Genomic DNA, 24,897 nt, shown 5'->3' with positions numbered 1-24,897 from the left:
AATAAGGATTTAAGTCCCAGTATCTCTGTAATATATTCAGTGACCTATGTTAATACAATAAGGATTAAAGTCCCAGTATCTCTGTAATAGATTCAGTAACCTTTTTTCATACATTAAGGATTAAAGACCCAGTATCTCAGTAATAGATTCAGTGACCTATTTTCATACAATAAGGATTAAAGTCCCAGCATCTCTGTAATAAATTCGGTAACCTATTTCTATACAATAAGAATTAAAGTCCAAGTATCTCTGTAAAAGATTCAGTGACCTATGTTCATACAATAAGGACTAAAGTCCCAGTATCTCTGTAACAAATTCGGTAACCTATTTCTATACAATAAGAATTAAAGTCCCAGTATCTCTGTAAAAGATTCAGTGACCTATATTAATACGATAAGGATCAAAGCCCCAGTATCTCTGTAATAGATTCAGTGACCTATTTTCATATAATAAGGATTAAAGTCCCAGTATCTCTGTATTAGATTGAGTAACCTATTTTTATACAATAAGGATTAAAGTCCCAGTACCTCTGTAATAGATTCAGTGACCTATGTTTTTACAATAAGGATCAAAGTCCCAGTATCTCTGTAATAGATTCAGTGACCTATGTTAATACAATAAGGATTTAAGTCCCAGTATCTCTGTATTAGATTGAGTAACCTTTTTTATACAATAAGAATTCAAGTCCCAGTATCTCTGAAATAGATTCAGTAACCTATTTTCATAAAATAAGGATTAAAGTCCAAGTATTTCTGTATTAGATTGAGTAACTTATATCTATACAATAATGATTAAAGTCCCAGTATCTTTGTAATTGATTCAGTGACATATGTTCATACAATAAGGATTAATGTCCTAGTATCTCTGAAATAGATTCAGTGACCTATTTTCATACAATAAGGATTAAAGTCCCAGTATCTCTGTTATAGATTTAGTGACCTATGTCCATACAATAAGGATTAAAGTCCCAGTATCTCTGTAATATATTCAGTGACCTATTTTCATACAATAAGGATTAAAGTCCCAGTATCTCTGTAATATATTTAGTGACCTATTTTCATACAATAAGGATTAAAGTCCCAGTATCTCTGTATTAGATTGAGTAACCTACTTCTATACAATAAGGATTAAAGTCCCAGTATCTCTGTCATAGATTGAGTAACCTTTTTCATACAATAAGGATTAAAGTCCCAGTATCTCTGTAATAGATTCAGTAACCTATTTTCATAAAATAAGGATTAAAGTCCAAGTATTTCTGTAATAGATTCAGTGACCTATTTTCATATGATAAGGATTCAAGTCCCAGTATCTCTGTAATAGATTCAGTGACCTATTTTCATACAATAAGGATTAAAGTCCCAGTATCTCTGTAATAGATTCAGTGACCTATTTTCATACAATAAGGATTAAAGTCCCAGTATCTCTGTATTAGATTGAGTAACCTATTTCTATACAATAAGGATTAAAGTCCCAGTATCTCTGTAATAGATTCAGTGACCTATGTTCATACAATAAGGATTAAAGTCCCAGTATCTCTGTAATAGATTCAGTGACCTATGTTTATAAAATAAGGATTAAAGTCCAAGTAACTCTGTAATTGATTCAGTGACCTATTTTCATACAATAAGGATTAGAGTCCCAGTATCTCTGTATTAGATTGAGTGACCTATTTTCATACAATAAGGGTTTAAGTCCTAGTATCTTTGTATTAGATTGAGTGACCTATTTTCATACAATAAGGATTCAAGTCCCAGTATCTCTGTATTAGGTTGAGTGACCTATTTTCATACAATAAGGATTTAAGTCCCAGTATCTCTGTATTAGGTTGAGTGACCTATTTTCATACAATAAGGATTTAAGTCCCAGTATCTCTGTAATAGATTCAGTGACCTATTTTCATACAATAAGGATTAAAGTACCAGTATCTCTGTATTAGATTAAGTGACCTATTTTCATACAATACGGATTCAAGTCCCAGTACCTCTGTATTAGATTGAGTGACCTATTTTCATACAATAAGGATTAAAGTCCCAGTATCTCTGTATTAGATTGAGTAACCTATTTCTATACAATAAGGATTAAAGTCCCAGTATCTCTGTAATAGATTCAGTGACCTATGTTCATACAATAAGGATTAAAGTCCCAGTATCTCTGTAATAGATTCAGTGACCTATGTTTATAAAATAAGGATTAAAGTCCAAGTAACTCTGTAATTGATTCAGTGACCTATTTTCATACAATAAGGATTAGAGTCCCAGTATCTCTGTAATATATTCAGTGACCTATTTTCATACAATAAGGATTAAAGTCCCAGTTTTTCTGTAATATATTCAGTGACCTATTTTCATACAATAAAGATTAAAGTCAAAGTCCCAGTACCTCTGTAATAGATTCAGTGACCTATGTTCATACAATAAGGATTAAAGTCCCAGTATCTCTGTAATAGATTCAGTGACCTATGTTTATAAAATAAGGATTAAAGTCCAAGTAACTCTGTAATTGATTCAGTGACCTATTTTCATACAATAAGGATTAGAGTCCCAGTATCTCTGTAATAGATTCAGTGACCTATTTTAATACAATAAGGATTAAAGTCCCAATATCTCTGTAATCTATTCAGTGACCTATTTTCATACAATAAAGATTAAAGTCAAAGTCCCAGTACCTCTGTAATTGATTCAGTGACCTATTTTCATACAATAAGGATTAGAGTCCCAGTATCTCTGTATTAGATTGAGTGACCTATTTTCATACAATAAGGATTTAAGTCCTAGTATCTTTGTATTAGATTGAGTGACCTATTTTCATACAATAAGGATTCAAGTCCCAGTATCTCTGTATTAGGTTGAGTGACCTATTTTCATACAATAAGGATTTAAGTCCCAGTATCTCTGTATTAGGTTGAGTGACCTATTTTCATACAATAAGGATTTAAGTCCCAGTATCTCTGTAATAGATTCAGTGACCTATTTTCATACAATAAGGATTAAAGTCCCAGTATCTCTGTATTAGATTGAGTGACCTATTTTCATACAATACGGATTCAAGTCCCAGTACCTCTGTATTAGATTGAGTGACCTATTTTCATACAATAAGGATTAAAGTCCCAGTATCTCTGTATTAGATTGAGTAACCTATTTCTATACAATAAGGATTAAAGTCCCAGTATCTCTGTAATAGATTCAGTGACCTATGTTCATACAATAAGGATTAAAGTCCCAGTATCTCTGTAATAGATTCAGTGACCTATGTTTATAAAATAAGGATTAAAGTCCAAGTAACTCTGTAATTGATTCAGTGACCTATTTTCATACAATAAGGATTAGAGTCCCAGTATCTCTGTAATAGATTCAGTGACCTATTTTCATACAATAAGGATTAAAGTCCCAATATCTCTGTAATCTATTCAGTGACCTATTTTCATACATTAAAGATTAAAGTCAAAGTCCCAGTACCTCTGTAATAGATTCAGTGACCTATGTTTATGCAATAAGGATTAAAGTCCCAGTATTTCTGTATTAGATTTAGTAACCTATTTCCATACAATAAGGATTAAAGTCGCAGTATCTCTGTAATAGACTGAGTGACCTATTTTCATACAATAAGGATTAAAGTCCCTGTACCTCTGTATCAGACTGAGTGACCTATTTTCATACAATACGGATTCAAGTCCCAGTACCTCTGTATTAGATTGAGTGACCTATTTTCATACAATAAGGATTAAAGTCCCAGTATCTCTGTATTAGATTGAGTAACCTATTTCTATACAATAAGGATTAAAGTCCCAGTATCTCTGTAATAGATTCAGTGACCTATGTTCATACAATAAGGATTAAAGTCCCAGTATCTCTGTAATAGATTCAGTGACCTATGTTTATAAAATAAGGATTAAAGTCCAAGTAACTCTGTAATTGATTCAGTGACCTATTTTCATACAATAAGGATTAGAGTCCCAGTATCTCTGTAATAGATTCAGTGACCTATTTTCATACAATAAGGATTAAAGTCCCAGTATTTCTGTAATATATTCAGTGACCTATTTTCATACAATAAAGATTAAAGTCAAAGTCCCAGTACCTCTGTAATAGATTCAGTGACCTATGTTCATACAATAAGGATTAAAGTCCCAGTATCTCTGTAATAGATTCAGTGACCTATGTTTATAAAATAAGGATTAAAGTCCAAGTAACTCTGTAATTGATTCAGTGACCTATTTTCATACAATAAGGATTAGAGTCCCAGTATCTCTGTAATAGATTCAGTGACCTATTTTAATACAATAAGGATTAAAGTCCCAATATCTCTGTAATCTATTCAGTGACCTATTTTCATACAATAAAGATTAAAGTCAAAGTCCCAGTACCTCTGTAATTGATTCAGTGACCTATTTTCATACAATAAGGATTAGAGTCCCAGTATCTCTGTATTAGATTGAGTGACCTATTTTCATACAATAAGGATTTAAGTCCTAGTATCTTTGTATTAGATTGAGTGACCTATTTTCATACAATAAGGATTCAAGTCCCAGTATCTCTGTATTAGGTTGAGTGACCTATTTTCATACAATAAGGATTTAAGTCCCAGTATCTCTGTATTAGGTTGAGTGACCTATTTTCATACAATAAGGATTTAAGTCCCAGTATCTCTGTAATAGATTCAGTGACCTATTTTCATACAATAAGGATTAAAGTCCCAGTATCTCTGTATTAGATTGAGTGACCTATTTTCATACAATACGGATTCAAGTCCCAGTACCTCTGTATTAGATTGAGTGACCTATTTTCATACAATAAGGATTAAAGTCCCAGTATCTCTGTATTAGATTGAGTAACCTATTTCTATACAATAAGGATTAAAGTCCCAGTATCTCTGTAATAGATTCAGTGACCTATGTTCATACAATAAGGATTAAAGTCCCAGTATCTCTGTAATAGATTCAGTGACCTATGTTTATAAAATAAGGATTAAAGTCCAAGTAACTCTGTAATTGATTCAGTGACCTATTTTCATACAATAAGGATTAGAGTCCCAGTATCTCTGTAATAGATTCAGTGACCTATTTTCATACAATAAGGATTAAAGTCCCAGTATTTCTGTAATATATTCAGTGACCTATTTTCATACAATAAAGATTAAAGTCAAAGTCCCAGTACCTCTGTAATAGATTCAGTGACCTATGTTCATACAATAAGGATTAAAGTCCCAGTATCTCTGTAATAGATTCAGTGACCTATGTTTATAAAATAAGGATTAAAGTCCAAGTAATTCTGTAATTGATTCAGTGACCTATTTTCATACAATAAGGATTAGAGTCCCAGTATCTCTGTAATATATTCAGTGACCTATTTTCATACAATAAGGATTAAAGTCCCAATATCTCTGTAATCTATTCAGTGACCTATTTTCATACAATAAAGATTAAAGTCAAAGTCCCAGTACCTCTGTAATAGATTCAGTGACCTATGTTTATGCAATAAGGATTAAAGTCCCAGTATTTCTGTATTAGATTTAGTAACCTATTTCCATACAATAAGGATTAAAGTCCCAGTATCTCTGTAATAGACTGAGTGACCTATTTTCATACAATAAGGATTAAAGTCCCTGTACCTCTGTATCAGACTGAGTGACCTATTTTCATACAATAAGGATTAAAGTCCCAGTACCTCTGTATTAGACTGAGTGACTTATTTTCATACAATAAGGATTAGAGTCCCAGTTGAGTGGCCTATTTTAATACAATAAAGATTAAAGTCCCAGTACCTCTGTATAAGACTGAGTGACCTATTTACTTACAGTAAGGATTAAAGTCCCAGGATATCTATTTTAGATTTAGTGTTCTAGTTTCATACAATAATGGCGTAACTTCTCTAAAGGTGATGATGTGGAACTCATTTGAAGGCTCAAAACACGAACATTATGGGATTATGTAGTTTAATCAGCCTTTTGCCTAGTGACGTAGTATTATAGTAAAATACAAATATTTGAACTTAACGTTTACTTGTGACAAATAAAGAATATAAAGAATGTTTCGTAGTGATTTGATAGATATTCGGAAACTGAAACTAGTTTGCATTATTGACCTTATTCCTGTGTTTTGAATTAAATGACCAATTTTCTCTTCTGATTATGAATGATAATAATAGCTGGTTGTGTACACAAGAGACATAAGTAATTGACTAATTGTTTGTACCTGTAGTTTTCATTACATTATCTAACAACGACCTATTATAACACTGATGTGGCAAGTCACTTCGCTTTAGACTTGACATAATGCTTATATGACCTTTATAAAATCTCTGATTTATTCACCAGTCAATTGTAACCACGGCCCCCAGGTACGGGGTTATACCGGGGATAGCTGGGGAAATGGGACGTGTGTTTACTTTCCAGGTGGCCCCGCAGGGCCGGGTAACTGCGGTGGTTTTGTCTTTGCGCCATATTTAGCGGGGATTGGGCCTTATATAGAGTCTCTGGGGTGCTGGGGCATTTAGTCGGAGTTTTACCATCAATTCGCTCCCGCAGGGCGGGGATTTTACCGGGGGTTGGCTGGACCGAATATCAAAGTCCCCGCTATTATCCGGACCTGGGGGGCGTGGTTACAATTGACTGGTGCATAAGACTGAGTGACCTATTTTTATACCATACGGGAAAAACTGCTATAATTGTGATAATGAGGAGTGCAATAATGCTAAAAACACGAGGATAATGCAAACATGTAATGTTTCAAGTATTTTGCCTAGTGTCCTAGTTGTAAAGTTTATATCCATTATGCGAAATTTATTATAATTTGTGACAACAAGACTATTAAAAATGCTTCATATTGATTTGAAACTCTGTCAACAGAAATCCAACCTAATTCCTGCGTTATGAATGAAATCACCAAATTTCGAGTTCAATATAAAATCCCTTCTGCCTAAGAATGATGACAATAATTTGTTACAAATAACTGGTTATGTACACATGGGGATGATACAGTGTTAAGTATGCTCTTCTCTGGGTTAGTCCCATGGCCTAATTTTATCAAATCATATACTGTAATACTTGACCTTCATGTAACAAAGGCAAACATCGTTTTGATGATTTATAAATATGAATCATCTAAGAGGTTTTGGATTCCAGCCCCACCAGGGTTATCTTCTCATAACATATCACCTAAGAGGTTATGGATTCCAGTTTGACCAGGGTTATCTTCTATTGACCTCTCATCTGAGAGGTTATGGATTCCAGTACCACCAGGGTTATCTTCTCTTGACTTCTCATCTAAGAGCTTACGGATTGCAGCCCCACCAGGGTTATCTTCTCTTGACCCCTCATCGAGGAGGTTATGGATTCCAGCCCGACCAGGGTTATCCTCTCTTGACCTCTCATCTAAGAGGTTATGGATTCCAGCCCGACCAGGGTTATCTTCTCTTGACCTTTCATCATAGAGGTTATAGATTCCAGCCCCACCAGGGTTATCTTCTCTTGACCTCTCATGTAAGAGGTTATGGATTCCAGCCCGACCAGGGTTATCTTCTCTTGACCCCTCATTTAAGAGGTTATGGATTCAAGCCCCACCAGGATTATCTTCTCTTGACCTCTCATTTAAGAGGTTATGGATTCCAGTCCGACCAGGGCTATCTTCTCTTGACTTCTCATCTAAGAGGTTAAAGATTCCAGTACCACCAGGGTTATCTTCTCTTGACCTCTCATCTTAGAGGTTATAGATTCCAGCCCCACCAGGGCTATCTTCTCTTGACCTCTCATCTAAGAGGTTATGGATTGCAGCCCGACAAGGGTTATCTTCTCTTGACCCCTCATCGAGGAGGTTATGGATTCCAGCCGACCAGGGTTATCTTTTCATGACCTCTCACCTAAGAGGTTGTGGATATCAGCCCCACCAGGGTTATCTTCTCTTAACCTCTCATCTAAGAGGTTATGGATTCCAGCCCGACCAGGGTTATCTTCTTTTGACCTCTCATATAAGAGGTTATGGATTCCAGCCCGACCAGGGTTATCTTCTCTTGACTTCTCATCTAAGAGGTTAAAGATTCCAGTACCACCAGGGTTATCTTCTCTTGACCTCTCATCTTAGAGGTTATAGATTCCAGCCCCACCAGGGCTATCTTCTCTTGACCTCTCATCTAAGAGGTTATGGATTGCAGCCCGACAAGGGTTATCTTCTCTTGACCCATCATCGAGGAGGTTATGGATTCCAGCCGACCAGGGTTATCTTTTCATGATCTCTCACCTAAGAGGTTGTGGATACCAGCCCCACCAGGTTTATCTTCTCTTGACATTTCAAACACGGCACTATCATTGGTTTCTACAGTGTAGAAAACGAAAAATATTTCGAAAAGATCGGATGAAGTTACTGTTCAGCTAAGTTTTTCACAATCAAACAGGACAATATCGCTGGTTTGTTCCAAGTTTTATGAAGATCGGTCATTTTTTTCTACCTAGTTTTTCGCAATCATTAGTTTGTAATCGTGACAAAGACCAACACCTTTTTATGGGATTAAAATAAATATTTATGAATATAATAAACGTTTGGAAGTTATTTAAGAAGAAATCCTTTATCATTTTTATAGCCTTCATTTCTTTTACTGGCTAACAATAGAGATTATGGGTCATGTCTAATGAACAGTTAAGCAATTTATTTCATAAAACCCAGCGGAAAATGGTGTCGCTATTCTAAACGTATTCGATAAGGGACAAGCACTCTTGTTCTTTCTTGACCAAACTGAGGTGTCAGCTTCATTTTTTCTGTTAGCGGTGATTGAAACATTTTAAACCTTTTCTTGGTGTATGTTTTCGTTAGGGACTGACTTTAGACAATATTTTTCAGAATCACTTAAGTTATCGATATTGTCTTCTGAATTATTTTCAACAAATGTCAAAGAGGCGCGCTCGAAAAAAGTCTTTGACGCGCAAGATCTTAATGTCAACATATGGTGGAATTATATATCAACTGAAGATATGTCAAGATTTATGTCTAAATCAAGCATCCAGTTTGGAACATTAGCTGATGGTGCAGGCTTTATGCGTGAGATTTTATCAATACTTTTTCGGATAGCCTCAATAGTTGAGAGTTCCTGATAATATGGCGTCACTTTCTATCATTTTGCTCAGAGCAGGTCTCATGTCGACCGAAATATTTCACTGCTGAGTCATGACTGTAAGTTGGGTGAAACTGAGGTTCTGTTGCCCGTGACCTCGGAGCATTCTCTGGTGGTATTTGACGTTTGTCTTGCAAACGTTGGCGCTTGTTAGAATTTCTTTCGCGTGCACCAGGATGACGTTCCTTCCGGTCAATATTCTGTATATACAAATATAAAAGAAGTTTGTCACAAGATAGGTCAAAAGAGCAAATAACATAAACAATAAACAACCGCACGATAATTTGACGTATATTTTTACAATTAGTATTGCATATTTTGTTAATATAAATGTAAAAGAAGTTTTTCAGATGAAAGGTTAAAATGACAGATACTATTTACATTATCCCCTAGACAAAAAAAATTCTGTCCGTTATGAGTCATTATTGCAACTAACAGACAACGATATAAAGGACATTCCTACATTTTCTCAACGAACTTCGATGGCATAGATGTGACATTTGTGAAATATATATATATATATATATATATATATATATATATATATATATATATATATATATATATATATATATATATATATATATATATATATATATTATATATCTACTTAGGGCATTAAGAAGACCGTATATATTTTACGGCATTAAGGAGAAAATTTGTATATTTTTTGTTTCATACCTAATTTTGCTTTTTTGTTAATAATTAAGTATTGAAATGATCATTCATTATGTGTACAAGATTTAGGCGTCTTAAATTAATTAACAAAAAATAATAATACGTAATTTGCGGTCTCCTTAATAATTTGTAAGTATGTTGCAGGTTTTAAGGGGACAGGTATATATGTCAAAGGGTTTATGGAGACCAGTGTATATATTATATTATTTTTGAGGCATTAAGAGAACCATCCATATTTTATGGCATTAGGGGGACAAATTATATATATCTTACTTTTGACAGTGAAGGCTTCCATTACCGTAAGAGACTACTTGGTAATAGTATTTTTTATAATTGTGTGTAATGAATCCACAAACAATGGCCAGTCGAAACGGGAGGACTGTAAATGTCATATTCATCGGAAATCTTTTACAGACCATCTCATTCATTAAATGCAAGTCAGCTTTAGTCACTTGGTCTGTGTACCGTTTGGTAAACAAAATATATAATGGTCAGGGGCGGATCCAGGAATTAGCCTTAGAAAGGGGCGTTACTTAAGGGCGTTTGCATGAGGATTTGGGGTTACTCAATCAAGAACATTTTAACTATTTGTAGTCGGAAATGATGAATTATGTGCGTATTTTATTATTTTCATCTCATATATTGACACAAAAAGTAAACTCATGCGAATTTAGAGGGAGCGCACGCCGACTACCCCCCCCCCCTTCTCAATCCGCTTGTGAATGGTGACTTAATATTTGATATATTATGGTTAAATAAAACATTCAGTTGAATTATATAGAAACTGTAAATGCTAAATACCAGTGTTGTGCTTGTTGTAAAAACAATACAAGTTTCTTCTGCACACGAATGTGTCTGTTAATGCTTGAGCAGTTAGCTCATAATTAAAGAACATTATTCCCATTCCTGTATATTACCTAAAGTGATAAATGACCCACCAATATTAAGATATGGATCCTGGTGGAAATTTTCCTTAAAGAATAGCTATTATTAAGTTCCAAACGGCCATAAATGTGCTTTACATTAGTGCAATGTAAAAGATCTTAACACATCATTTCCCTTATCAAGTATACATTCATTCAAAGTTTCAACAAATGTTTACTATCAAGTACCAAATTATGGCTGGGGACAGAAAAAAAGTGTTACAGACGGACGAACAGGGGGAAGGAGGGCCGGACAGACAACACTGAAAGAATATCCATCTGCCTTTGGTGGGGATTAAAGAACTGATATAAACATACATTGTATTGTTAAAATAAATTCAAACTTTCCAGGCAGCAACTTTTTATTCTTATAGTGAAGTTGTATTTGTACAGTTCACTCTTGTATTAAGTTCTAATTCTGTTTCATGTTTCATTGTATCATATTATGTTTATAAACATTAAGTAAAACTGAGGATTATGGAAGATGCTCGTGTCTCTGTTATTACTATGTTATCCTATGCCTGTCCATGCCAGTCGAAACCCTATTTTGGTTTTAGAAAATAATAAACACCGGAATTTATTAAGAAATATTTACTGAACATCCAAAAAACAAACATTCACAACTTTGACACAATGTTATAATTAAGTACTCGTGTTACCAAATCTCTTGAAATAATTATGTTGAATGATGTGTACATATGACAAGGTTTTTGTATTAGTATGGCGTAAGGCTCGAATTTTCTAGATCTGGGTGCAACAATATCTCATCAATGCAAAAATCGCCATTTAATGAATTGTTGACTGATTTATGTATTGTCTCTTTGAAACTCAATCTCAATTTTTATGGAATATTCACTGTAGCAACAATGCAGCATGCAGTTGGCAGAATGGTGGAAAATTGTACACACATTTTTAAGCTACATTAGCTTTTGATGAATACAACATGTATGACATAATGTTGTGGTTACTGTGCAAATATCCAAAATTTCCTGTCAGTTTTATACTTGCATGTGTATTTACCTACAAAGTGACACACTTATCCTGGAAAGACCTAAGTTGTATTATCATTATATGATAATAGATTCTGAGACAAAAACAAATAAAGAAGGTCAAAACTGTCAATTTGTGAGAGTGCAGCTTTAATGGTAACTTTAATATCCATGGCTATATATCACAGTGTGTGCACAGTGGTCAGTCAAACAAATAGGTAGCTTTTGTGCTATATATTTCACACCTGTTGATCAAGGCATCAGACTAAATGTATATGAATAATAAAGTTACTTTATTTCCATATTATAGCATGCTTGGTACAGATCAAACTGAGTCCAGATTTTTCTTACCTAATGTGAATAAGTATGTATAAAAAGTTCTTCCACAGTATGTATCTTTTAAATATTTATAATTCATTATTGACTTGAAAATGATTACTTGTTTGCATCTTGAAATTTTTATAATCTTTCTCCCGTCTAACAAATATTGGACTGGTCCATATCATAGATATGTCAAATACATCTTAACTTCATGCGAACATCTGTTTAAAGTTCAAAGACAGTATCTTGAAAACTTAAGTTTCAGTATTTGGGTTTGCGTCACAAATGTTTTGCACTTTTGCACAGACCACCAGCAAAACCGACCAACTTGATGACTTTCTTTAAAGTATCTTATCGTGGTGAAACTCCAATCTCTTCAGTGTATCGTCATTGCATCTTTTTTTTTCTTTTGTGCTTTCTAACGTAAGTGTTTTGTTTTCATTAAAAAGTTTTGTTCTTGTTTTTCAATACTGCTCTATTCTGTTTAATCTCTGCAGGGAGTGGGTCTTGTCCATATTCTTTACCTTAAAGTACAAAAATGAATTTAAACACGAAAGGCATAACTTATGTCATAATTTTTTGATATGATTTACAATAACTATTCTATCCTATTAAAATTATATGTGAAGGGCTAATGATCAAGAATCCGGTTATACTACTTACAGGATTATCATACCTCTTTTCAACCAAAAACCCAAGGATATTTCATGGATTTGAAACAGTAAAATATCATTTTATTACACTATAAGTATCTTCTATGGCCAAGAGTACAAGATAGGGTCATTCCGACCCGAGCTTTGGGTGTTTTGCGGAAACGATGTTTTCCTTTACATTTGAGCATCATTTTTTTCAGAAACAGACTTCAAAACTCCTATTGTTCAGCTTCATGCAAGTTTGGCAATGATATATTAAACACTAAATGAATGAGACAAGTATTAGCACCTGTGGTATTTTCACAAAAAGCAGAAACAGCCATTTCCCCCAAATAGTAAGCCGCAAACCTTTGAAGAGCCATCATTTCCTTAACATTGGAATAATTTGACCAAGTAAAGTTTTCCTTGTAGATTTCAATGGTGCCTATAGAACAGCACCACAAAATGGCCTGCCTACTCCTTAAAAAAATTCTAAGCAAAATAAGGCTTTTCTACTTCATCGGCTTAGTGATTTATATAAAAAATGACATAGAGCCAAACTGAAATGCTTCAACTTGTCAAACTTTTGATTTTCTGGGCCACTTATATACAAAGAAAACATGACAACTGCTAGTGTTTTCATGTATGAGGTGGCTACATGATGTAGAAAATGCAGAAATAGCATTATTATGCCCATTTCTTATTTTTTTATTTTAAGTATCTGTTTTGAAGGCTAGATTTGGCATTAAATTCAGAGTACAGTACTTCACCATTGTCTATAAGTTGCTTAATTACACCTGAAATGCTATAAATCTCACTCTTTGGAATAATTTACACACAAACGAGTTGACTTACATCTTCATTCTTCTGAAATATTGGAGTCAGAGCTGCATCTCCTGTATTCAGATTGCAGGACTACCGCCGGGGGGAAAAAGCCGCAGCTAACTGGAGCTTATTGGCACATCATGATCTGCAAGCAATATACAAAAGCAATGTTTTATACTAATAAAACTGTCTGCCACTACTGTTAAAGTTTGATAAAGGCCTGTAAACACTCATTTGAGGCATACACAACCTTTTATGTAGTCATAAATATGATAAATATGCAGAAAAGTTCATGAATTCAAAGATTTTCAGGACAAATTTTATGAAATATATAGTCTTTTGGATATTTTGCAATCAGTTTTTAACAATTGAAAGGTTAATCACATCTTATTGAGTACCCAGATGCATTTTGAAAGCATTAAAACTTGACATGCTCAGAATTTCTTCTTACTTGGAGACGGTATTCCTTTCTCGGAAATCCTTGCCGAGAGCCGGTTTTTAATGCATGAAGGGAAAAGGCTCGAATCTTTATGAAAGCGGCTCACTTTTTATTTCTTTTGTCTAAGAAATGTCAAGTTTTTTCAATGGATAAACTGAATAAATGAATGAATTAATGAATATATATGAATGATTGATAGAATGAATTAATGAAAGGTGGCATTATTTCTTTAAAATAGGGATTTCATTGTGTTGCTGTGATTGTTGAAGTAGATGTTTTTTTGTCCATAAGCTGAAAATCATATGCGCACTAAATAAAACATCATTCCGCATCATATGTGTAGTAAATTTTGTTTAATTGCTTATAGAATTTGCAATTAATGTATTGTTTGCTTAAAAGAGCCAATAAAATCGGGCAGTAGTTGAAAATGTAAAGTGATAGTTGGAAATATTGTCCTGGAGTTTTTACTATATGATGAATAAATATCAGGTATAATAATTTTAATTATCTCAATGTGTGCACACAAAATTCTGTTTGCCATCAAAAATGCAAACGAGACAAGTTTTTTACCTGTTATTGAACGAGATATTATGTTGGCAGGACTGTCCTCCTCAGCAATGTAAAGAACAGCAATGACTGGCTGGCACTTTGTAAAATGGTGATTAAAACATTATGTTCAATTAAAACTGTCCCATTCTAAACAATCCATTAACAAAATATATAAATGAGCTGCGCCATGTGGAAATATGTCTTGGGAAGATCTGTCCCCAGGAGCCTTTTCTCTGTTAGGGGAATGATGGCTTAGGTGATTGTTGGTACCACTCTGCATTTCTTATCCACACACAACACAGTGTATCTGAAAATGACAGAGAATGGCCATGCACTTATGAAAGCTATGCTAGAAATACGCCGTTATGAGTGTATCAGATGACATTTCCACACAGAAATTGTGAGGCCTCCAATACAGCAGTACTGACATCAATGACGAAAACATATATATCTGTCATGGAGCTATGCTGGTTCAGTGGCGTCAAAACCACTGCAACTGGGCAATTCACTGAACGAAGTGCAACTTTGAGGCGGGCTGCGAGCAAATATTTTCAAGGGCAGAAATCTCGCAGATGTTTGAAAACGATAATGCAAAGCTCTAGCTTGATGATTTTGGCCCAATTTCAAATTGTAACTCAGTAACACGGCGGCGTAAATTTAATCAAACATCAATATAGTTACACAGGAAAATAAAAAATAGCTTTAAACTCTCTCACATTCATGGCAGAGTGTCTGATGACGGTCCAGTATGCCCACCAGGACCGAAAATATGTGAAACATGCACATACTCACACACCTTTACAGCCCAACATTTGGTTATGGTTTCACAGTTATTCATTTACACAAACTCACAATCAATCAATCAATCAATCAATGCACACCCACCTGGAAAGGTACGACATCCTTTGGAAGAGATGAATTTTGCAGTCTGGTAGACGGTTGCTGACTTAACTATATTGTCACAAGCAGCAACTGCAATTAGATAAACATGTTGATGTTCGCACTAAAACAAAGATTAATATTGAGTAAAATTAAACATTCAGCATGTTGGCTAGGGTAACATATCTAAATCCCCAAATGGATGATCTGATCCCAATCAACAGATCAGCGAAACACGAATTGTATTGCGTCTCCAGTGGGGGCCCCAAGGATATCTTGACGCAACGTACCATAGCCGCCTTGCGTTTTTGTTCACAAAGACGGCACACACAGTTCATTCTCAGTTTGCATATTGTGTACTGAAAAGTTCCAGCTTTCCATGACACTCGCAATAAACCTATCCATGAATTAAAACAAATTAACAAATAACTACCAGGTAATTATGGAAATATAAATGTCATTTTTACTTAAATTACTGATAAATACAACTTATATTGCAGTCAAACTGGATAAAATATCAGAAAAAAATGTGTCCTGTTCCAAAAACTGTGTTTTGAAGTTGCAGACAATAGTCCAAAGACCAAGAATTTAAGTGTTCAGACAGGGGCAGGCAAATCTTAAAAAAATGTCAAAATTTTAAAACTTAAATAAAACTAAAATTATACAAACCTTATTTAAATCATGTGTAAACTTGAAAATACATACAAGAATACAATGTACACATAATCAAATGCTACCTGAGAGAATCATTTTTTTTCAAGAACTACTTGAAGGGGTACTGCGACCCGCAAGCATTTCGTTGTGGGCCGACACCTTTAAAACTCTTTCCCACACATTAATTTAACACGTCTTATGTTTTGTCAGTGCCAGTTTTGATTACCAGTATAAATCCAAAAGCAGTTTTTCTGTCAATATTTACTCAAATTATTTGGATGAATGCTTAACATGAAAGTGCAGTGTACACAATCAAATAAAGTATTTAGTGTTCCAGAAATAATGAGCAATCTGAAATCTGACCTCTTACATTCCTTAAATATTCACAAAGTGTTAAGTTCTAATTTAAGCAACAAAAACACATTCAAGCAGAATACTTTTAAGCAAAAATGAACAAGAAAATAGAAACTAACTGAAATCTATTGTATTTTCAAATGTTTCATCCGTATTTGTTTGTTATCTTTTTATGATTCAGTTTTGATTAAAATTGTTTCTCGATGTTATGATCAATGGTAAAAAATGGTGCAAATGTGAGAAGCTCTGAAGAAGAAAACTGATATTTTAATAGAAATAGTGATGAAATCACTGACATTATGTTTACTTAGCAACTATATAAAGCAATAGACCAACCAGACCTACCAGTATACTAATCTATATTTAACTATAAGTAACCGTTGACTCCTATATGAGGAATTAATTTAATAACATTTGAGTTTACAAAATAACTTTACTGTATGTATAAAACATAAAAAAATGAAGTTAAATCTAGTAGTTGTATTCCTTCTTTATTACTAATAGTGTAGTGCGATTTGCCAATAAACTCTGAAACTATGACAAATAGAAACATTTAAACATGCTATTTCTTTATGTTGCGAAGGAAATAGTATGAGTAGGCTGAGTATTAAATGTAATATTTTTATAATTCATAGATGTTTTACCATTGAGAGGAATTGTGTCCTTAAGCCAATATTTTTAAATATATAGACCATATAACTTTAGACTTTATTTTTTTTTTAAATTACATACATGTAGAAGTATTGTAAAATGTAGTGAGTTTGCCGGATGAGAGTATACGCTTTTTATATGCTTATTGTATTAAAAATGTGCCGATATGTTTAATTTTGTATCTTGTTATTGGAAATTAATACCATAACTAATAATTTTAGGCTGTTTCTAGTTGGTTTCAGATAAAAAGTATGCAGAATGGAAAATGGATCAATTGAGAAAAGAACAGAACAAAATTTTGTTCGTTTTAAACAATTCAAACAAATATAGTCAATGAAATAGGTCAAGAATGACCCTTGATCATTTATGTAAACGTAATTTTACTCAAAAATACATCTTGATCAGTCTTAAATTATTGTTTATAAGTAAGCGAAATGTAAGAAAATAATTAACATATTTTGGTAGTATAACAAATCATTTATAATTTACCATGATATATATATATATATATATATATATATATATATATATATATATATATATATATATATATATATATATATATATATATATATATATATATATATATATATATATAAATATCTAATTACTATTGAGTAACGTAAATTATTGGCTTGTTATAAGGGAGACTTTGAGTAATGTCTCCCAATTGGTGTCTTGGTTGCTGTGCCATATACATCCAGGTTCGAACAATTCACTTAACGAGGTGCTTAGTGTACTATTTATCACCTTGTTAAATGGTTGTTACGGTATGACAAATTCATTTCTTGACAGTTACGAATTGACTAACAGAATGGTTACGAAATAACCAAGATTCAGCGGTTACGAAATGGTAAGGTAACGAAATGACAAGTTCCCCGTCAAATGCCCCTGGGGACATCCTAGGTTAGGCCCATTCCCCGTTTTCGACGCAAAAACAATAACACCGCATTCAGTCAGCACTGCCTGTCCACATGGAAGGTAATAACATGGCTCATTTCCCCTGCTATCCCCGGTATAAACAAGACCTGGGGGTCATGGTTACAATTGACTGGTGCATAACTGTGGCAGAATAAGGGAAATATTTTATTGTTGCATTTATTATCATATATGAGAATTTAAGACACATGCAAAAAGCCACAATACGAATGGGTGATAGTGTTCGTTCTGTTCTGCTATTCATAGGTGATGAGAATGACTAATGACGTGACATTGACAAACAAAATGTTAGGCATTTGCATCGTTTCGTCTTTTATTTATTAAAATCTGAGATGTTAAGGGAGCAAATCCCTTTTTAGATTGGAACATACCAAATAATAATAAGCGACGATGTAGTGGTAAACCAAGTTTGCTAGAAATCAATCGAGTTTCTCCAAAATACAAAGCCAAAATTATACCGGATGTTGATTTAAGTAATTTAGTTTCGGATAGACAAAATCCGGATAACTCATTTGCTTTTCATCCAAAGGGTGGACGATTTATATTACTGTCCAAAAGTCATAAAAATAAACGAAAAAACGTTGAATATGTATTTTAAACACTTACCAAGTTACCATTCTCTTTCCGTAAGAGATGTAAGCCATACTGTATAATTGCACGGAGATAGTTCCACGGAGAAACCCGAAAATTTCCGTTATATTCCGGAAAGTTAAATTTCTGTATACTTGAAAATTTGGATGCTGATGGAACACGATTTATCGAATTTCTTATTTCTGTTTTTTATGGAATGAAACTTCGGTAAAGTGTACAATAGGCTTTAAATAAAGTAAAACAAATAAAAAATGCTTAGTAAATATATAGCTATTTTTTACCAAAATTATGATTTTTCCCTGGTCGCCTTAATAGCTATTTTTATGGATACACAAATATACTCACACAAAAGTTTAAGAATATTGTTTTTAATATTAAAAGAGAATAAGATTTTAAACAATGAAATGATCTCGTAAATAAACATTCAAGCTTATCAACTTACTGCCAATGGACATTTTTATTGACATTTGATACATCAAATCTGGACTGAAAATATTAAGGAGACCAATTTTTGTCGCCTTAATCCAGCGGTCCCCATAATGCCTAGATTTATATATATATGGTCACCTTAATATCTGTAGTAGATACATATATATATATATATATATATATATATATATATATATATATATATATATATATATATATATATATATCCGTATTTCCTCCATGAATGTTGAGTAACATTACAAAATACATATATGAAACAAAAGTAGAGCAACAGCATATAAGTTATAACAACCATTTACATAATAAAATTATATCATTTAGACCTGATTCATTGTTGTACATCAAGAAGGATTAATTAATATATACACACTCAATCCATAGGTTAAAAACATGTATCTACCATGTACATATCTGGGATCACTGTTATCATCAGGGAAATAAATGGGGTTGATATAATTAAAGTCATCTGGCCCCAATTTCTCGAAAGTTCTTAAGCGTAACACCTATAAGTAGCTTATTTCATTCAGCCAAATTTCTTACTTCATCTTACTATAAGTTTATTGTGGGTGTATCAAAGTTTAAATGGTGTACCCAGGATACTGAATAAGAAAATATTATAGTAAAACAAAAACCAACATCATTCCGAGATATTATGATAATTATTCAATGCCAACAGGTTTCCCTTATTAAGAGTCTTCTTTAGAACAATCATCCAAATGTGAACTAAACATATTTGTCTTTATGATGGGTCTCTTAAGTAAAAGCAACATGGATTTGCCTATAAATATAGATAAGAAATGCTCTTCTTGCAACCCTTAACGATATGAAAATTTAGGGAAAAAGTTTGAGATATCTCATTATTACATTATTGTGATACATTTTGCATACAGACTACATAACATGTCACACAACATTGATGTGTTTATGATAAAACAATAGAAGCATACATAATGTACATATTAATCAATTTGAAAAATATTCCGACAATTTTTGTTGGTTTAATTCTGAGTCGTAAATCCGATTTTTTAATGGTAAGTAAATAAGTCAACATTCTACATAGGAAGCATCGGGGTGACCCTTGCTCGGTCTTTGCCGCCAATCTCACGACCTCGAGACTCGGAAAGCCACTACTATATGGCCCCCTCCATTTCTAAATGTGTTGCTGGGTTCAATTGTAGACATCCTGTAAATAGTGTTAGTGGATAGATGAATATCTGAGACAGTTATTTCATCAAAGTGATTATCAAATGTTTAGTAATAAATAAGCAGCATTTTATCGTCAACTATATATGGTAATTTTAGCTAGGCAGATAAATTTAGATAGGTATCTTAAAAAGTTTGTCATTTTTTAACACTAATACTCGACAGTTATATTTTTTTGAAAATCCATTGATGTATATGCACAGCATATGTAGTTTCATTTAGCACACCTTAATATAAACAACAACAAAACCACCTACTGAAAAAGATGTTTATCAAGTGGAGTCTGTCCAGTATTGGCGGGCCAGATTTGTTGTCAACACCGTCTTCATTATCCGGGAAACAGTGTCCTCTGTACCACTCCCACCATATTCTGCCAAGTATTTTACCTTGAACAAAAAGTTGTGCATGAAAATGCTAGTAAATCCACATATAAATGCAAAACAGCAAAAACTTTCAAGCAGAACCATAGTATCACACTCAATGTGGTACAATTAAATTTTAAAATTTGAAGCACTGTCAGTGCCCCCTATACTAGATCAGTTTTTGTGCCTGCCCTTATATTGATAATATCAGATCACGTTTAAAAAACAAAATTAAATGAATAATGTCACTTCAAAATGTAATTTTAAAGCTCAAATTATGCATTTTTAAATTTAAAGACACCTCATAAAAAAATTAGGGATGCAAACGAATGGCAAAATTGATATTCGAATATTCGGTAATTCTTTCGATCGAATATTCGAATATTCGATGATCAAAATGAATATTTCAAAAATGCAGTAAACTACTATATGTATTCGCTACAGATATAGCCGGGGCTTTTGTCATAGTTGGTACACGCGACGGACGCTGATTTTCCCCCAAATTAGCCCCTGCAATTCCCTATTTACAGAAAATAAATCCATAAAAAAGCAAAATATTCCTAACAAACAAAAATCCTAATTAATTTCAATATAACAGCATTTGTATTTGTAAACTAGGCCATGATTGTAAATTTTCGGTTGAATATCGTGATGCACCAACAGATGGTCGTTCTGTAGGACGCGCAGCCTCGTTCTGGGATTGATTTCTACTAAGCATGACTATAGAAACACCGGACCTACTCAGGAATTAGTTCAATAATAAAACAAAAATAACCCTGCATATCGACTCATCTATTGTACAACAATGTCCTAAAATGCTATTCTATACAGTTACATTCTATAGCATGAGCGTACGTTATGTTGAAACATGGAAAACAGTTTAGAGCACAAAACCAGCACATGTCATTCATATAATTACGGCGATTATTGCACAGTTAAATTGGCAGCCATGATACCACTTTGATAGCTGTTTCCGTATATCATTGATTGACATGGTCATTAAAATTTACCGAAAATAATTGAAACTTGTTTGATGTCATTTGTCTAATAGCCAGATGTCGTAAAATTACGGGTACTGTTTACTGTCCCCGACGATGTGTTCCTTATGTGACGCGTGTATAGTGTCATCACGTTCACACCTCTGGCATTAGGGACCAATCGTTGTAAAAACAATGCAAGCGAATATATACAACAACACAGTTGTATGGAAAAGGTTTTTTAATTAAACAAAAAAACATCGAATATTTGAATACCGATTTTGACATTCGAATATTAAACGTTCGATCGAATATTCGAATATTCGAATATTCGTTTGCATCCCTAAAAAAAATCAATCGACTATGTTTGGGAAACTTACAACGGATGTTGCAGCATTCGCTTGTGACTTTCGCTCTTTGAAGGCTGCCAAATCCACCACAGTTTATAGGGGGAAAGATATCCCCTCTGGCAACTCACTCGGAACTGCATCTTGTGCTTAACCTTTCGCCAGGATGAGACGCAGGAGCTGCGTATGCTGTCGCAATTGCTCTTGCTGGTTTTCCAAAATCACAAAGATCCAGGTGTCCCGATCTGGAACAAATAACATTCTGTCAAAAAATTGAAATTTAAACAAGACACTTCAGGTAATAAACAGTGAACCATTAAACCAATAATGTGATTGGCTGTTTGTTAATGTTTATAATAATAAAAAGATGCAAGGTTCAATTATGAAAACCATTTTACATTCCATTAGAATTTTCTATTTACCTTCTTGGATTCTGCTCTGACGAGCATCAAATAATGAACGGGTAGCTGGAATGTTGGGGGGTGTTGGTCTTGGCTGTAACAGGGCCATCATCATCACCATTAGCAGCAGTGGCAGGCTGTTCACCCTGGCTCATATCCTCGTACAGCCTCGATCCTAGGTGCACTTTTAAAATTGAATAAAAGATTAATGATTGTCAGAATCCGTTCAAGAGAAAAGAACATGTTAAAGTCTCTTTGGAGGTCTATATGTAAATAGGTTCCCCAAAGGTGCATAACCATTAATTTGCCGTTGTTGTTTTTTAGTTTTGTTTTGGCATCTGCCATCCCCAATGCCTTTACTTTATAATTTATATATTATCGCGAAATTATATGACAAAATACAAAATCGTAGCACAAACAATATTTCTACATGAAAGTCATCAGTAATTCAGTTGTTTAAAATCAAATTACTATAAATATAAATACAAGTTGCTTTAAAAGTTAAATAAGAGCCTTTACCTTTTCTTTAAAGATGAATTTAACCATTGTTTTTTACTCAATCACGTTCATCATCCGCGCGTCGATAAAATGACACGTGACAAATTTTTCTGCATCCTTTTTTATTTGTGACTAAATTGCTACTAAAAACACAATTGCAAAAAGTTTATATTTAAGAAATAATAAAAAAAAATGAAAATACGGAAAAATATCTGTTCCTTGTGTATGTATGTATCATCGCCACAACATCGTGCCTTACCATGGAACACTGCCCTACTATAATGATAATGCCGAGTATATGGGACCCATATGGGACCTATCTGGGGCATATCATGGCAAAAGATGTGAAGACGATTCATGAAATAATGAACTTTTTTCACATAGTATCGATGTTTACATATTTTCATATAACAATGATCTTCATTTCCCTTTGTGTATCCAATTAATATAGACGAGCAGCTATATGGGTCCCATCTGGGCATTTTCAACCATATGGTTCCTATATGGGCCCCATATGGGCTTTTTCCCCAGATGCAGCCCATATGGGACCCATTTAGCCTTGCTTGCTGGGCATAACGGAAATAGACACTTAAATGTATCATGGGATTCACAAGGATTAACGGAGGTGCTAAAACTTTAACATATGCCTTTAAAACCAGATTTTGTTATCGAATATTCATTACTTCAATCTGCAATAAATAGCGGACCATGATATACCGGGATTTATCATCTGATCTTATTGATCACGCAGCCCGGTATCAACATAACCCGGGTACCGGGTTTTAGCACCAACCATGATAACCTCCCTTATTTCTTATCAAGGAAGTTACAACTTTCGTTTTTGAAGCCGCCTGAAATTCGTTGACTATCCAAACTGCAACTATTTAAATAATACAACCACATTTGAAAGTAATAAGTTGTGTTCTTAAGATATTCGAGTAACTATCGAAAAGGACTTTCTTCAACAGTCAAAAAAAGTAAGTATAAAATAGTATTTTTTTTCGGGTGGTGATTAAACCCGGTACCCGGTATCGATATTGGGAAAATCCGATATCTCAGTTTATGATACCTGATTATGTCGATATCGGGTGTTTCATCATAGTCGATACTGGTAAATATAATATTCTCTAAAGAAATCCCGGTATCGATAGGACCGTTATCAATGTCCACAATAATCAACTATGACTTTGAATATCTTAAAAAACAACAGAAAAGAGAGTTTGATTTCAAGAACGAAAAATAGTGTAATTAACATGTATTAGTAGGTTGACAGTCACCTTAAAATTACACTTTTATCAAGCTGTAAATCTTAAATACAATATATTTTATTTCAATAGTAATTATCTTTTAATTCTAGTGTGATATTTGGCAGGACTTTTTCACCAAAAATTGTGAAGAGGCCTACCTTTTCATTTTGTGAAAATTAAACGTGTGAAATTCTGCAAATTGGGAAATTTAAATGCGTAAACGTCTCAAAATGGTAAATTCCACATATGAGGATTGAAGACACCTTTTAAACACGGGTCAAGGTATCCTCTTATCATACACGTGCGTCTACTTTAGCTGATTTTTTTATAAAATGTTTGACCTTTGTAATATGAAATGTGTACAAACACTCCACAGGGTCAAGGTTGAAAGGTCTAAAATGTATGGACTTCCAATTGATACGCATGTAGATCTTATTGGGGAGAAATCATGTCTTTGACTTCACTTTTTTAACATGACGCAATGACAAGAGAGGGAGGGAGATTAGTTTTAATCTTCATAGAGTTGGTTCTAAATAGAGTTAAAGAATTGATAACAAAATACGGACTAATTGGTCCTCAAATAACGTTAAAATTATACAGCATTCTTCTTATGTTAACTAAAAAAGAAAAAAAAATTGCTCAAACAGAATAAATTATTATTGTAAATTTTAAGTAAGATCTTCCTTTTTGGGAAAAATATCTGGGAATTGTGAAAAAAATATCTGGAAATTGGAAAAATATGCCATTTTTTCCAATTGTGAAGTAGCCTAATTTCGGCCCCTAGCAAAGAAGATGAAAAGGCCCTGTTTGTTGAATAGATTAGGAAAGAAATAATTCATTTTAATGAACATCCAGTGTGTGTTGATCTTTAAAAGGTAAGGGTAATAGGT

The 24,897-nt window shown here is 33.5% G+C and overlaps 1 protein-coding gene across 2 annotated transcripts in view; it reads left to right on the top strand.

Annotated features, from left to right (window-relative positions):
- LOC128218228 (uncharacterized) overlaps positions 1-24,897 on the top strand; it is a 48,385-nt gene that overhangs the window by 14,854 nt on the left and 8,634 nt on the right. Inside the window, exon 1 of one of the 2 annotated variants that reach the window (XM_052925837.1) lies at positions 23,645-23,737. The exons of the other annotated variant lie outside the window; for it this stretch is intronic. The gene's annotated coding sequence lies outside the window, so the exon portion shown is untranslated. Of the gene's footprint in view, positions 1-23,644; positions 23,738-24,897 lie in introns of those variants that run through there. 2 annotated transcript variants of the gene reach the window in all.

Source organism: Mya arenaria, chromosome 14 (genome assembly GCF_026914265.1).
Source record: "Mya arenaria isolate MELC-2E11 chromosome 14, ASM2691426v1".
NCBI classification, from domain to species: Eukaryota; Metazoa; Mollusca; class Bivalvia; order Myida; family Myidae; genus Mya; species Mya arenaria.
Note: the sequence above shows the minus strand (reverse complement) of the source record. Positions and strands in the feature narration are given on the sequence as shown.